General features: G+C 49.3%; 1 protein-coding gene and 2 long non-coding RNA genes across 8 annotated transcripts in view; 2 read left to right on the forward strand and 1 right to left on the reverse strand.

The window, feature by feature from the left end:
- SEZ6L (seizure related 6 homolog like) overlaps positions 1-13,492 on the forward strand; it is a 192,716-nt gene that overhangs the window by 4,387 nt on the left and 174,837 nt on the right. The gene's annotated exons all lie outside the window — the stretch shown is intronic.
- Positions 804-7,299, reverse strand: LOC147355679 (uncharacterized). 3 transcript variants are annotated; one of them, XR_015144019.1, is made up of 5 exons: positions 6,315-7,299; positions 5,979-6,109; positions 4,547-4,825; positions 3,693-3,804; positions 804-1,123 (listed from the first exon to the last, which is right to left on the reverse strand). It is a non-coding gene; the product is annotated as an uncharacterized LOC147355679 (long non-coding RNA). The 3 variants fall into 3 exon arrangements; XR_015144018.1 differs by lacking the exons at positions 5,979-6,109; positions 6,315-7,299 and adding an exon at positions 5,303-5,966; XR_015144017.1 differs by lacking the exons at positions 5,979-6,109; positions 6,315-7,299 and adding an exon at positions 5,303-5,966 and having other exon boundaries at positions 4,547-4,897.
- On the forward strand, positions 4,551-8,603 carry LOC147355680 (uncharacterized). The gene is made up of 2 exons (XR_015144016.1): positions 4,551-4,690; positions 7,760-8,603. It is a non-coding gene; the product is annotated as an uncharacterized LOC147355680 (long non-coding RNA).

The raw sequence follows: 13,492 nt of genomic DNA on the forward strand, positions 1-13,492 counted from the left end.
AGTGGTAAAGAAGCCACCTGCCAGTACAGGAGACACGGGTTGGATCCTTGGGTCAGGAAGATCCCCTGGAGAAGGAAATGGCAACCCACACCAGTATCCTTGCCTGAAAAATTCCATGGACAGAGGAGCCTAGTGGGCTACCGCCTATGTGGTCACAGTCAGGCACGACTGAGCGACTGAGCCACAGATATAGGAGCACTCTCAGCATGTAGCAGGCCCTGCATGGGGTGCCAGAGACATGGAATGATGGGATGAGGCCCCTATCCCGGTAACGGTAGCCTAGCAAGAAAGACCTGCAGGTAAATCACCAGCGTCCTAGCCACGTGATGTGCTTGGGAGTCAAGGGTGGAGGGTAAATCTGAGTGCAGAGATATCACAGGTGGGCATGTTTCATTCTGGCCAGAGGCAGCTGGTGAGGTCTTCCCTGAGCTGGTCCAAGTATCAGCAGCTGCATGGGAGATTTCTACGATGGGGCAGTGATGATCCTGAGGAAGGCTTCGCTTTCAGAACACGTCACACACCTGTGGAATCAGGGAAAACAGGAGTGAGCGGGTCGGGTAGGGAGGCAGACACGCACGCACGCTCACACGTGAGAAGCCCAGAAAGATCCTGGGACCTGCCCACCCTCCTTGCACTCCCTTAGACTCCACTGCCGAGGGGCTGAGAGCTGGGACAAAAGGCCATGAGCCACAGTGTCCGCTGTTGTCCACTAGAGGCTGTGATGACACCGAGGGACTCCTCTCCGAAGACAGCCAGGCCCAGACGCTGAGTACAGGCAACAGCGCACAGCCCTGGGTAAACACTGCTTCCGGGGCGGGGGTGGGGGGGGACTTGCATATTCACATAATCCTCTGGTTACTGTGGTTCCTCGGAAGCCCTTTGGTGGTGACGGTGGGGGTCGGGAGAGGACTGGCTGCCTTTAGGAGAGGTTCAAAGGCTGACGTGTCGGGGTGAAGTCAATGGACCAGAGTGACGTAATTGACTGGATCTGTGTCAGTGAGGAACACAGCATTTACGGAGTGTTGATTTCCTTCCGAGCCTGGTGATAACTGGTTTGTGGAGGTTTGTTCCGAGCATACTCACAACAGCCCCAAGAGATAGATGCCGTCATTATCCTTACTTCCTGACCAAGGAGAGAGAGGCACAGAGAGGTTAAGCAATGAGTCAAAAGTCACAAAGCCAAGAAGTGGTTGTAATCTGGCGTCAGACCCAAGCCTGAGCCAGAAGCCTTTAGAACCCCGTCCCCCTCGACTGCCTCTTGCTGCTGTTGCCCCAGCTAACGTGCTGGTTCTGCGGACTCCTGGGAGAGGCTGATACATACTTGTCAGGTGTGTGTGGGGGGGTGTCTGTCCTCTGGCTACACAATTTCTGGCATGTTGTAAGCACACGAGTAAAACTGGTCAAATTGAAGTGAGTGGTAAAGTGAAGGAGGCTGCAATGAATGTGTAGGCAATTAATTCACTGCCTTTATATCTAATGAGTACTTGACATATGTTCGGCCCTTACATGGGTTATTTTATTTAATCATCACCGTTTCTCTGCACTGTGTAGATGAGGAAACCAAAGCTTAGAGAAGCTGCGATCCATTCTGGAAGCTCACGGTTATCAGCTAGAAGGTGCAGACATAGGATTTGTTGTGGTGTAGAGTTCCTTTCTTTTTTTCTGGCTGTGCCATGAAGCATGTGGGATATTAGTTCCCTGACCAGGGATTGAACCCATGCCCCCTGAGGTGGAAGCATGGAGTCTTGAACACTGGACCACGAAGGAAGTCCTAGAAGTACCCAACTGCTGAGTCTGTGGGCTTGACTGCAGGGCATAGCACCTTCCAAGCTAGGTCCTGCTATATTTCCAGGTGAAATGTGTACAGATTGCTTCACCATCAGTGTGCAGCCAGGCTGCATGGACCCAACCCCCACCTCACCCAACTTCAAAGACTGACATGACAGAAGCCAAAATCAACTAGAGCTTTCTCGAGCACTTAACAGTTCTTAAAAAAAAAAAAAAAGCATAAGGGTTATTCCTTCCCAGGAAGGGGAAGGAGACTTCATGAAAGAAGCTGAGTGATACAGCTGGTTCACTGGTTGCTTTTGAAATTTTGGCTGTTTGTATTTTCTCATGTTCACAGGCCACTCAATCAGTCATGGACAACTCACAGTGTAGAAGACTGGTTTCTGTAAGCCCCTGAGTTCAGGACCTGGGCTCAGGCATCTCCTGGCTGTGAGCCTCAATTTTCCCATCTGTAAAATGGATCACTACCCCATATACAACGCTGTCCTCAAGGGGCTGGATGAGACACGGGAGGCAAGATGCTTCATGCATGCCAGAAAAGCAAAGCTTCAGTGAGGTGGGTGCTGGCACGAAAGACTCCAAACACCCCCGTGTGTTTCTTCCTGGGCGTTTTATAAGAGAATTACTAACTACAACATTTTTGTTTGCCACTGAGTGTGGGCTGCTCTGTGCCAGAGGATCATCCGTGTCCTTACTCTTTATTCACTCAGTTGATCCTCTCCCAACCTTATCAGATGATATTGCTAACTAGATGTTACCGACGAGGAAACTGATTCTTAGAAAGGTACAGGTGTCATGGCAACGATGATGGAGCTGCTCAAGGTGTCATGCAAATGAGTGATACGGTCAGGATTCAAACCCAAGACTGGTTGATTCCGAAGCACCAGTTTGTTCTAAATACTAGGGTGCTAGCATATAGGTATCCCATAGCAATGGCTACATCAAGAGCTGATGCAAACCCAGAAATCAAGGCAGCTTGGCCTCCAGGAGGAGAGATGTTTTCTAACCCAGGGGCGGGTGCCAGGTGTCTCACAGCAGATCACAGAGAGGAGAAACAGTCCATCCTAACCTTCTCTGCCCACTCTGATGGCTTCTAGGTAAAGCCACCCTTCATTTTTTCCTCATGCTTTTCCTCAACCTGTGCTGTCATCCTAGGCATTTGGAGGAGTTCAGAGAGGACCAGATTAAATCCCCAGCTGGCTGATCTAGCGGCATGATCTAAGCTATTTGCTTTAGTGTTCTGAAACTACTCTGGCCTGATTCATAGAATGGGAGGATCATGTCTCCCTTGCAAGATGGTTAAGAATACACATATGTAGATATGTGTATTGAGCAAGCACTCAATAAAAAGTTGCCATTACTGCTAGTATTGTTCACTTGGTGAACTTCTATTCATCCTTCAAAACCCAGTCCCTAATTATCTTTTTCTATAAGACCATCCCTTGTCTCTCTCCTCTTTACACCAGTTATGAATGATCTTCTGTCTCCCCCACCAACATATTCTGTTCCCTTATTCCTGGTAACTCATGCTCCAATGAGTCACCAATTTACACACCTCCTTCCCACTAGACAATAACCTTTTCAAACACCTGAGCTGAATCATACTCATCCATATCTCTCTTGAAGTGGAAGTGTGTCACTCAATCATGCCCAATTCTCTGCGACCCCATGTACTGTGGCCCACCAGGCTCCTCTCTCCATGGAATTCTTCAAGCAAGAATACTGGAGTTGGGTGGCCATTGCCTTCTACAGAGGATCTTCCTGACCAAGGATTGAACCTGGGTCTCCTGCATTGCAGGCAGATTCTTTACTGTCTGAGCCACTTTTCAAAAACCTCAGCTGAATCTCTCATAGTCTGCATCTAACCCAGTGTAAGTGCAAACACATTTACTCTGTTAAATTACCTTTCATCTTAATCTTAGTGATGAGGTGGTAGAATCTTGAGATCTGAATTTAACTCCCGACTTGTTCTCCTACATCTGTGTGGTCTTTGGCAGCAAAGACTTGGTTCCTCCCCTGAAAAATGAAGCTGATAATAGTGTCTACCTCATAGGATTGCCATGAGGAAAATCAATGAGATAATAGATGTGAACTCACTGAAGAATTCTACAAAGAGGAAAAGGGGGGAAGAAAAATTAGAAGATGAGGAGGGAGAGAAATTGTGTAAAGAGGAGAAAATAACCTTTGCGCAGACACAGGGCCACGAGATGGGCCACTCATTGAACGCTTGCTGAGGGCACCTTTCTTTCCAAAGGGAATATCGGATGCAATGATTAACCCCTTGCCTTAGCTCATTTCATGTTAGGAACTTCCTGGACACCACAAGGGCTGTTATAGAATCTGCCTTCTCTAGGATCTTTCAGCTGTGAAAACAGCAAATGCCTGGCTGAAAACAGAAAAAGTAGCAAAGTGAATGAAAACCCAGACTCCAGAGTCAGAACAACCTGGGTTTGACTCTGTTGCTTTCCATTAGATATGTGACCTTGAACAAACTGCTCTGTCACTCTGAGCCAGCACCGGGCCTTTACTGGGGGTGACGGTCTATTCTCCGCCTGCTTCTCGAGGATCGGGGTGGGGTGGAGTGGGGCTTGGTACAGAGATGCTCTGCAAAAGAAGTTAATAAGCTACGCTTCCTGGGGTCTGTGATATTCTTCAGATGGAAGCAGTTCTTCAAGCTCCCCCACCTGCCTTAATCCTCTTCCTGATGTTTTCATTTTACTGAGGAAAGAGACTCAAAGACAAAAAGGGCCTGACTTACGCAAGGTCCCACTGCAAGTGAGTGGCGGGGCTGGAGCTGGAACCTCTGACTCCTTTCTTCTCACTCCCATTCTTTTTTATTTTTTAATTATTTGTGTTTGGCTGTGCTGGGTCTTCGCTGCTGTGCAGACGTCCCCTCGTTGCGGCGAGCAGGGGCTGCTCTCTAGTTGCAGCGTGTGGGCTTCTCGTTGTGGTGGCTTCTCTTGCTGTGGACACAGGCTCTAGAGCACGCCAGGCTTCAGCAGGTACAGCTCCCAGGCTCCGAGGACAGGCTCAATAGCTGTGGCACACAGGTTTAGTTGGGCTTCCCTTGTGGCTCAGCTGGTAAAGAACCCATTGGTAAAGAATCCGCCTGCAATGTGGGAGACCTGAGTTCGATCCCTGGGTTGTAAAGATCCCCTGGAGAAGGGAAAGGCTACCCACTCCAGAATTCTGGCCTGGAGAACTCCATGGACTGTACAGTTCATGGGGCCACAAAGAGTCAAGTACGACTGGACAACTTGCACATCACGGGTTTAGTTTCTTTGCAGCACGTAGGATCTTCTCAGACCAGGGACTGAACTGTGTCTCCTGCATTGGCGGGCAGACTCTTTACCACTGAGTCATCAGGGAAGCCCCTTACTCCCATTCTAAACTGACTCTCTCCCTTTTTTAAGAACCACAGAATCCCAGCTCTTCTCAAGTGTATGTTCTGAGACCCAGAGAGATGAGGCTATGAAAGCATGTGTCTGGTAAAACAGTAGCCTCCGTTACTCACATTGGATATTTATCTTATGTGGCCATGGCAGAATGACTGCATGAACGGAGCTTCAGCAGAAGCTGAAATCAAACTGTAGCTTCCTCCTCCTCTGCTGACTTGGCACCTGAATCTTGAGGCACCAGTGAACCAGCTTGCACCTGGGAAGGGGGCCATCCAAGCAGATGGCTCCAGTCAAGCGAGCAGGAGCAAGCCAGGGCAGCCAGAGACGCGGGTCCCAGGCCAGGTGCCCCTCCTGGGCTTCCTCGCTCTCGCCACGGGTTGTAGAGACTGGCTGGTTGAGGAACCCAGCAGGGCTGTGGGGTGGAGAGAGCCAGAGAGGGGCCACAGGAGGCAGAACTGATGTGGTCAGGGCCAGCCTTGGGCAACTGGGATCCCAGAGATGATCCAGGGGCTGGAGATGAGAGCTAGGAGGGCGGATGCAGTCTAATACATGGGAGCTGGAGCTTGTGACAAGTTGTAGAGGCAAGAAGAACAGGTTTGAGCTCTTGGGTGACAGTTTCCTTGTCTGGTCTCACCCATTCCTAGCTTGGGGGTAGGCACGTGCCAAAGCTTAGCTGGTAAATCAGTGAGTTCAGCTGAAACGAGGCACTGGCCCAAGATCAAGAGCCCCACTGGGCAAGGCAGTGAAGTGAAATAGAGAGCACAGGCTCTGGAGTCAGGTATCCCTTCCCACCTGCGTGGTCTCAGACAAGCCGCATCGCTCTGAAATGACGGTGATGCCTTCTTGCCGTTGTTGCTCTGAGCTGATTCTCAAATTTCCAGATCCGGGCTGGCTTCCAGGAGAGGAACCACAATTTCTTTGGGCTGTAAAGATCAAAGACTTGTTCAGGATAGTTTGAGAACAAGAAGACTTGCTCAAAAGATACCTCAGATAATGGACCAGGGATGCTCCAGGGCCTGGCTCCCCTGTCCGTTTCTCTTTCACGGCATCTGCAGTTCTCTGTACATCTATTGCCCCTCCACTGCCTGTGTCCCCTTCTGCTCACACGCTGTCCAGTTCCCTCATCACCTCCACTGACACGTGGACCATCGTGGCTTCACAGTGGAACCATCCAAGCAGACGGCTGGAGTCAGGCAAGCAAGAGCTAGCCAGGGAGGCTCAGAGATGCAGGTCCCAGGCCAGGTGCAACTCTGGGCTTTCTGTCTCTCACCACGGGTTGTAGAGGCTGGCTGATTGAGCAACCCAGCAGGGGTGGGGCCTGGGGTGGAGAGAGTCAGGGAAGGGTCACAGGAGGCATAGCTGATGTGGTCAGGGCCGGCTTTGGGCGAGTAGGACCCCAGGGATCATCCCTGGGGCTTGAGGTGAGATTGTGGTGGGCGGATACAGCAGCTCATGCCCACCTTTCTTCCAGCTCATACTCTACAGATGCATTGCCTCCTGTGGAGGCCATTAGTCATGTGTGGCTATCTAATTTTAGATTTGAATTCATTAAAATAAATCAAATTAGAATGTGACTGTCTCAGTCCTGGTAGCCACATCTCAGGCACTCAGTAGCCATGCGTGGCCAGTGGCTGCCCTTATTGGATGGCATGGAGAGAGAATGTTTCCATCTTGACCGAAAGCTCTGGTGGATGATACTGGGTCCTGGCAGTGTAGACATACTGCTAGCACCCAGCTTCTTCGTGTTTCCCGGTTCAGGTTCTTAAGAGGAACGTGGCTTGTCCTGCTCAGGCAGTAGGTTTGGCTGTTTGTGTTTGATCCAGTCGTGCGCGCTGGGGTGATAAGCTTGCATGAGGCATAACCCTGAGCCATTCAGGTCTTCACTTGGGGTTGAGTAATCGCCGCTAATGACATTTCACACACTTGCTCCGCTGGCCTCAACTGCTGCTTCTTCAGCCCTTCTAATTGCGAAGATGTGGCTCTGGAACTCGTTTGCCGCACATCCATATTCATCAAGCGGAGGCCTCACTGACAAACACATTCCAGAGAGCTCGAGAGAATCAGTGTGTCCTGAGCGTCTGTGGTTTGTCTGCGCCCCCTCACTGGACAGTGAGGCCCTGGGGGCCAGGGGTTCTCTCTCTATTCTCAGATGTTCTGGTGAGCAGAGGAGTGAGAGGAAGATAGGAGGGGAGGAAGGAAGGAAAAAACGAAGAAAGAGAGAAAGAAAGTCATTCTTCGGCCATGAATGGCTCAAATTTGGGGGGCACAAGGAAGGGCATTTGTAGGAAATGCACAATCTTCACATTTGGGTAAACTTAGGAAAGAATGATCTAAGTCAATGAGATGGATTCTCATAAATGGGTATATTGGTAGCTCAGAGGGTAAAGAATCCACCTGCAATGTAGGACACTCGGGTTTGATCCCTGGATCAGGAAGATCACCTGGAGAAGGAAATGGCAACCCACTCTAGTATTCTCGCCTGGAGCACCCCATGGGCAGAGGAGCCTGGTGGGCTACAGACCACGGGGTCACAAGGAGTGTTCACGACTGAGTGACCAACCTTTCACTTTCAGGTATTTAACGTGACCCTCATTCTCTTTGGAAATCAGACTAAGGTAGCAAGTGAAGAGAAGCTTCGAGATTGGGTCCCAGGAGCCCTGCCCGTTCCCGTGAAAGGCCATCTCCGGAATGACAACCGGGCCTTCAGAAGCACAGCAATGTCGGAGGCCAGTGGGGAAACAGGATGTGGTTCTAAGCGTGGTTTCAGTAACGTAGCTATTGTAGGTTGGTTCTCTCCAAAGCTTTAACATTACGGAAATGGGGAGGAAGAGCTTAAAAGAACTGTTTTCAGGGGGAGCTTCCTGAGACTGGTGAGCTCAGCCCCCTGTTAGGCCTGGACGTGGACCCCGGCTCTGCCATTTATGTGTCATCATGGGATGCTGGAGGGAGTGCTCTCATCAACTTAAGCTTCGGTTTCCATCTGTCGAACGCGAACATGGTGCTTCCTCTGCCTCCCTCCACAGGGTGGATTGTGAGAATGCAATGCAGAGGACCGCTTACCTGCACAACTGCAGGAGGAGCTATTCACACTGCAGTGTATGTGAAACCTCCCCTGAAGTTAAGCAGTGCACGACCTATGCAACTGTACACGGCAGCCCTGGAAACGGACGTGCACCCCCAAACGATAAAGCGATTTGCCCAGGGAGAGAACCAGTGCGCCTCCTACTCCTCATTCCCTGGACCGCTGATCAGGCCTGCACCTCCGTGCCCCACTTTAAAGCAGGTTTACCAAGTTGTAAAGCTAATTGGGGGCCAGCCACCTTGGAAATGAATGCAAAATATGTGGAATCAGGCCTCATTTTCCAGGGCTTTGGAAGGGAAATTTGCCTAACTTATGGCATAAATAAAAGATGATGTGCTGGAGCTAATTTGCATACTTTCACTTGCATTGGAGTTAGAAATAACTTTTTGTTGTGGTTGTTTTTTCAAAAAAGCCTCAGGCCTCTCCCGTTCAGCCAGTTTTGTAAGTTCAGGCAAGTAATTTAACTTCTCTAGGTCTGTTTCCTCAACTGTGAAGTGAGCATGGCAGGAGGACCCATATCATAGGATTGTAGTGAGGAGCCAAGAGTTAATTCTGAATAACTTGTAGAATAACTGAATAACTTGGCTCCCATGGTAGGAGCTGAGTAATGTAGGAACATGTATAATATATATAACATGCTGCTGCTGCTAAGTCGCTTCAGTCGTGTCCGACTCTGTGCGACCCCACAGACGGCAGCCCTCCAGGCTCCCCCGTCCCTGGGATTCTCCAGGCAAGAACACTGGAGTGGGTTGCCATTTCCTTCTCCAATGCATGAAAGTGAAAAGGGAAAGTGAAGTCACTCAGTCGTGTCCGACTCTTAGCGACCCCATGGACTACAGCCTACCAGGCTCCTCAGTCCATGGGATTTTCCAGGCAAAAGTACTGGAGTGGGGTGCCATTGCCTTCTCCAATATGTAACATATATCATCCTAATTAATTAAACATGTGTCTAGACCTACATTGCAGGTGTGCTGAGTTGCTTCAGCCGTGTCTCACTCTTTGTGACCCCATGGACTCTAGCCCACCAGGCTCCTCTGTCCATGGGATTCTCCAGGCAAGAATCCTGGAGTGGGTTGCCATGCCCTCCTCCGGGGGATCTTCCTGATTCAGCGATCAAACCAGCATCTCTTACATCTCCTGCATTAGACCTACAGTTGATATCACAGAAAAGTCAAAAGGATGCACTATAGTGCATACCCACAGGGAGTGATTCCGAGCTCAGGACCTAGACTTGTGTCAGGACACAGCAGGTGTCTGGTTGTGGGATACATAGATGGGCCATCATCAGTCGCTTCCCCACAGATGCAAGCACTGGGAAGCCCCTCTCCTCTCCTGGACAATGCGGTCCTCCAAGGCAGGGAATAGATGATATTTCTGTCTCAGTCCCCACCACTCAACAGTCCATCTCCAGTAAACAGAAGTTCAAGAAACGCAAACTTGTTGGTTGAATGACTGCTGAAGTGGAATTCTTCTTAATTAGTGTGCAGGAAATGCTTAGTATCAGCATGCCTGCTAAGGCATGGTTGTCTGCCTCCCAGACTAAGAACTCCTCAAGTCTGTGTCAATGACATCTGAGCATGGCACATCGGGCCATCAGCTGGTGCTTGTTGGCTGTAGGGCAGTGGCCAAGAGCTCAGAGTTTAGGGTCAGAGAGACTAGAGTCTGAAACCCAGTTTCATCACTTCTGGGTGCGTAACCACGGAAGGTTTTTTGTGCTTTGTGGAAAAAAGCTTTTCATCTACTTGAAATAAAGAATTGTCCATCAAGACGTAGCACGGTGCCTGAAGCAAATTATGCACTCGATTTAGATATGGCCGCAATTCATGGGGTCGCAAAGAGTCGGACACGACTGAGTGACTGATCTGATCTGATCTGATGAATAAATGAATGAATGACCTTTCCCAAGAGTCTCAACAGAGGAAGAGGGACTTGTATATAACTACCAGCAGGAACAGAATTCACAATTGCCTGAACCCCACAGATAAAACGTTTTAGGGGAATTCATTCACAGAGGTATATTGACTTTACAATAGCCAAATCTAAATGCTGCTCCCCAATGTAAGATATTTTATCATCTTATTTCATAAAATTGAGGTTCTATGAAGAATGCAGGGATCCAGGTGGGTGAAGCCATCACTCCCCGGCTAGTGTTTTATGTACAAAGTTCACTTCAGATCAGCCACAGAACCCCAGATGAGGAACCAGGTGGGCATGGCCTGGTCCTCCATGGACCCTCTTGCCATCAGGGGCTTACAGAGGGCACAGTCTGTGTCTTTTCTGTCTGTCTCTCCACTATGCCCCTTCCCTATTTCTAAAGTAGATCTCTGGAAAGGCTGAGAAGGAAACAAGCTCCTCTAATGCCCTAACAGGGAATCCCTGCTGTGGCTTGCAGGGAATCCTGCAAGACCTCCTTCTCTGTACCAGGTAGTTGGCACAGACTAGAGATAGATGAATAAAACATAATCTTGCCTTCAAAGAGTTTAACAGCTGACCATTCTTCAAACTCAGGTGTAACTCAGAAAAATACAAGTTTTTTCTTCTCTCCTCCATCCCTTCTTGTGCTGACCTGATGATTTCCAGGCGAGCGGGAGGTTCTCCCCAAGGGACCAGGCCTGGGAGCTGTGAATTCCCAGGGCTGCTGCCTGTCATTCCTGGCTAGTATCTGCACAAAGCAAAATGCCCTGGTATCACCTACCCTCATTTCTAGAAAACAAAACAAAACAAAACAAAAAAATTAGTGGGTGCTCTTTCATGAAACACAAAAGTGTGCCACTCGAAGAGAACTTTCAAGAACCATCCCGGATTTCATAGATACAGACGAGAGACCTGCATCAGGATGTACTGAGAGCAACATCACTGATTTCACTTACAGCAACTCCGTGGGCACCACATTCTCTTTTGCATGTGGAAAAATACATCCCGAATTGCAGAGAATCACATAGACACACCTGAAAGTACATACGTAAATTGGATACCCACTATTTCCATAAAACATAAACTTGGACAATCAGTTCATGAGGTTTGGCCGCAAACAAATTACCCCTTTCAGGTCCTGGACTAGTTTTATTTTAAGTAGTAATAAACATAGTCATTTACTTGTGCACATGTGGCAGAGAGTACCCATTATCGTATTAGATAGCCACAAACAACTTCGAGAGCCTAGTGATATTGAAAATGAGCCCTATTTTTCATGTAAGAAATGGTTCTTCTGCCTTGGTTTTTCCTGACACTGAAATTTTGGCAGACAACCGGCCCATTGGTTTCAATTTAAGCATATCCACTGTTTTTGTTTTTACTTTTGCTACGCTGTGTACCATGCAGGATCTTAGTTCCCCAACCAGGGATCAAACCCCCACCGCCTGCAGTGGAAGCAGAGAATCTAACCCCTGGACCACCAGGGAAGTCCCAGCGTATACAATTTGAATTCTTACAGCAGGGCACCATGCTTCCCACATTGGTGTGCGACTTGCTTTTCTACTTCTTGGGTCCCTTTGCTGTAATTGGAACAAGGCCCAGAACTAAACCGAGATAGACTGTCTTTTGCTGGCTGCCTCCCCACTCTCGATACCCTGTACCCACTTCTGGGGTCCTTTCTCTGATGCCTCCTCTCTGCCGCCTCTCTCTCTGCCAGTGCCAAGGCCTCAGGCTGGCACCCCTGCTGACGGAATAAGCCTGTACTATTCTTGGTTTTTGTTTAGGCATCTGTCTTTCCCACTGAGGTGCTGGAAATTCACTTGATTCAACCATGACAGCAAATATTTAATGAGTATCTACTGGGTAGGCTCCGCTCCAGGCCCTGGAACAAAAACCAACAGTACCAGCCCTCAAGGAACTTACTCTCGATGATCGTTCATTTATTCCCTGATTCGGCACATTCATTCATTCATTCATTGCTCCATCAGGCATCCGTGAACGGCCCGTGTGCTGGGTGGGCTGCCTCCTCTGCAGCCATCACTCATTATTTGCACGAGGGGGTGAAAGGGATGGCCCAGCCCAGCCATGGGGGAGAAAAGATTCAGCTTGCCAGTGTGTGATGATAAACAAGACAAAGAGTTTCCAAATAACTTTAGATGTTCTCCGGGGCGCTGTATACTTAAAATAGGAGCTGAGGACTCTGAGAGCATGTCTAACCTCTAAAGAGTATAAGCCAAGAGCGAATCCCTCACACTGCCCTTGGGGGCTTAGACACAAGCAGGTACCCTAACCCTAACATAACTTCTTGGCATGGACTAGCAGAAAGCCCAGCCAGCCAGGAGTCGGAGAGCTGCACTCTGGAGCTGAGTGTGTGTGTGTGGAGATGTGCTGTGTAACCTTGGGCCCATCGCTCTCCCTCTCTGGACCTCAGTTTCTGCATCTCTAAATCTAGTGGCCTGGACTCAATCAGTAGTTTCCAAAATGGACTTAAACGGGAGTTAAAATCCCATGGGGAGCTTTTAAAGACAAATACTTGGCCTACACCGCTGCTTAGTCCCTTGGAAGCGCTACCCCACTATATCTACAGATTTCTGATGCACCAGTAAAGTGTGCTCAGGTTATTTGACCCCAAACCATGACCTTTAATGATGCCTTTGTTCATGATAATTATGCTGACCACTTACCTGCCAGGCACACGCTATGACCTCTACTCGCCTTATCTCATTTAAGGCCCCATCGTGGACCCGTGTATGTTATAGACTATTATGCCCACTTTACAGCAGTTGCCACTGAGGCTTGGAGGGGGTCAGGGACTTGCTCAAGGTCACATAGCTCTAGAAAGACCCCGAGCTGGGATTTCTATTTATGTCTGAAGGACTTTTAAGTGAATCCACTGCGTCTCTCTGATGCACGAGTAGAGGTGGGAACCTACTCTGTGTTCCCTCCCCAGGGGCAGTCCTGGTCTCCCAGCTCCTCTCTTTCTGGAAATCTAGTTAACTCCTTTAATGAGCCAAATAAATGTGCCCTGTGGAGCAGGGGATCAATCACACCCAGCCTCCTGTGCACCAGACCCAGGTTTGCCGTGCACTGGGCCGACCTCCCTGACATGAATTACCTCTGCCGTCAGCCCTCTCACCCACTTCTGCTCTTGCGGAGCCCAGGCTGATCCAGTGATATGTTAGGATCCAGCTCTGAGCTTGGCCAGGGTAAGTTGCCAGAGTTTGGGGGCATTCAGAGAGCAAGCAAAAGCCTTAGTGGCCAGAGTGTTGAGAACAAGAGAAGAAAGTGGGCACAGGGCGTTAGGAGGTGG

This window comes from Bos grunniens, chromosome 17 (assembly GCF_055505025.1).
Source record: "Bos grunniens cultivar Pamir isolate PY7600 chromosome 17, Bosgru_T2T1.0, whole genome shotgun sequence".
In the NCBI taxonomy this organism is placed as follows: domain Eukaryota; kingdom Metazoa; phylum Chordata; class Mammalia; order Artiodactyla; family Bovidae; genus Bos; species Bos grunniens.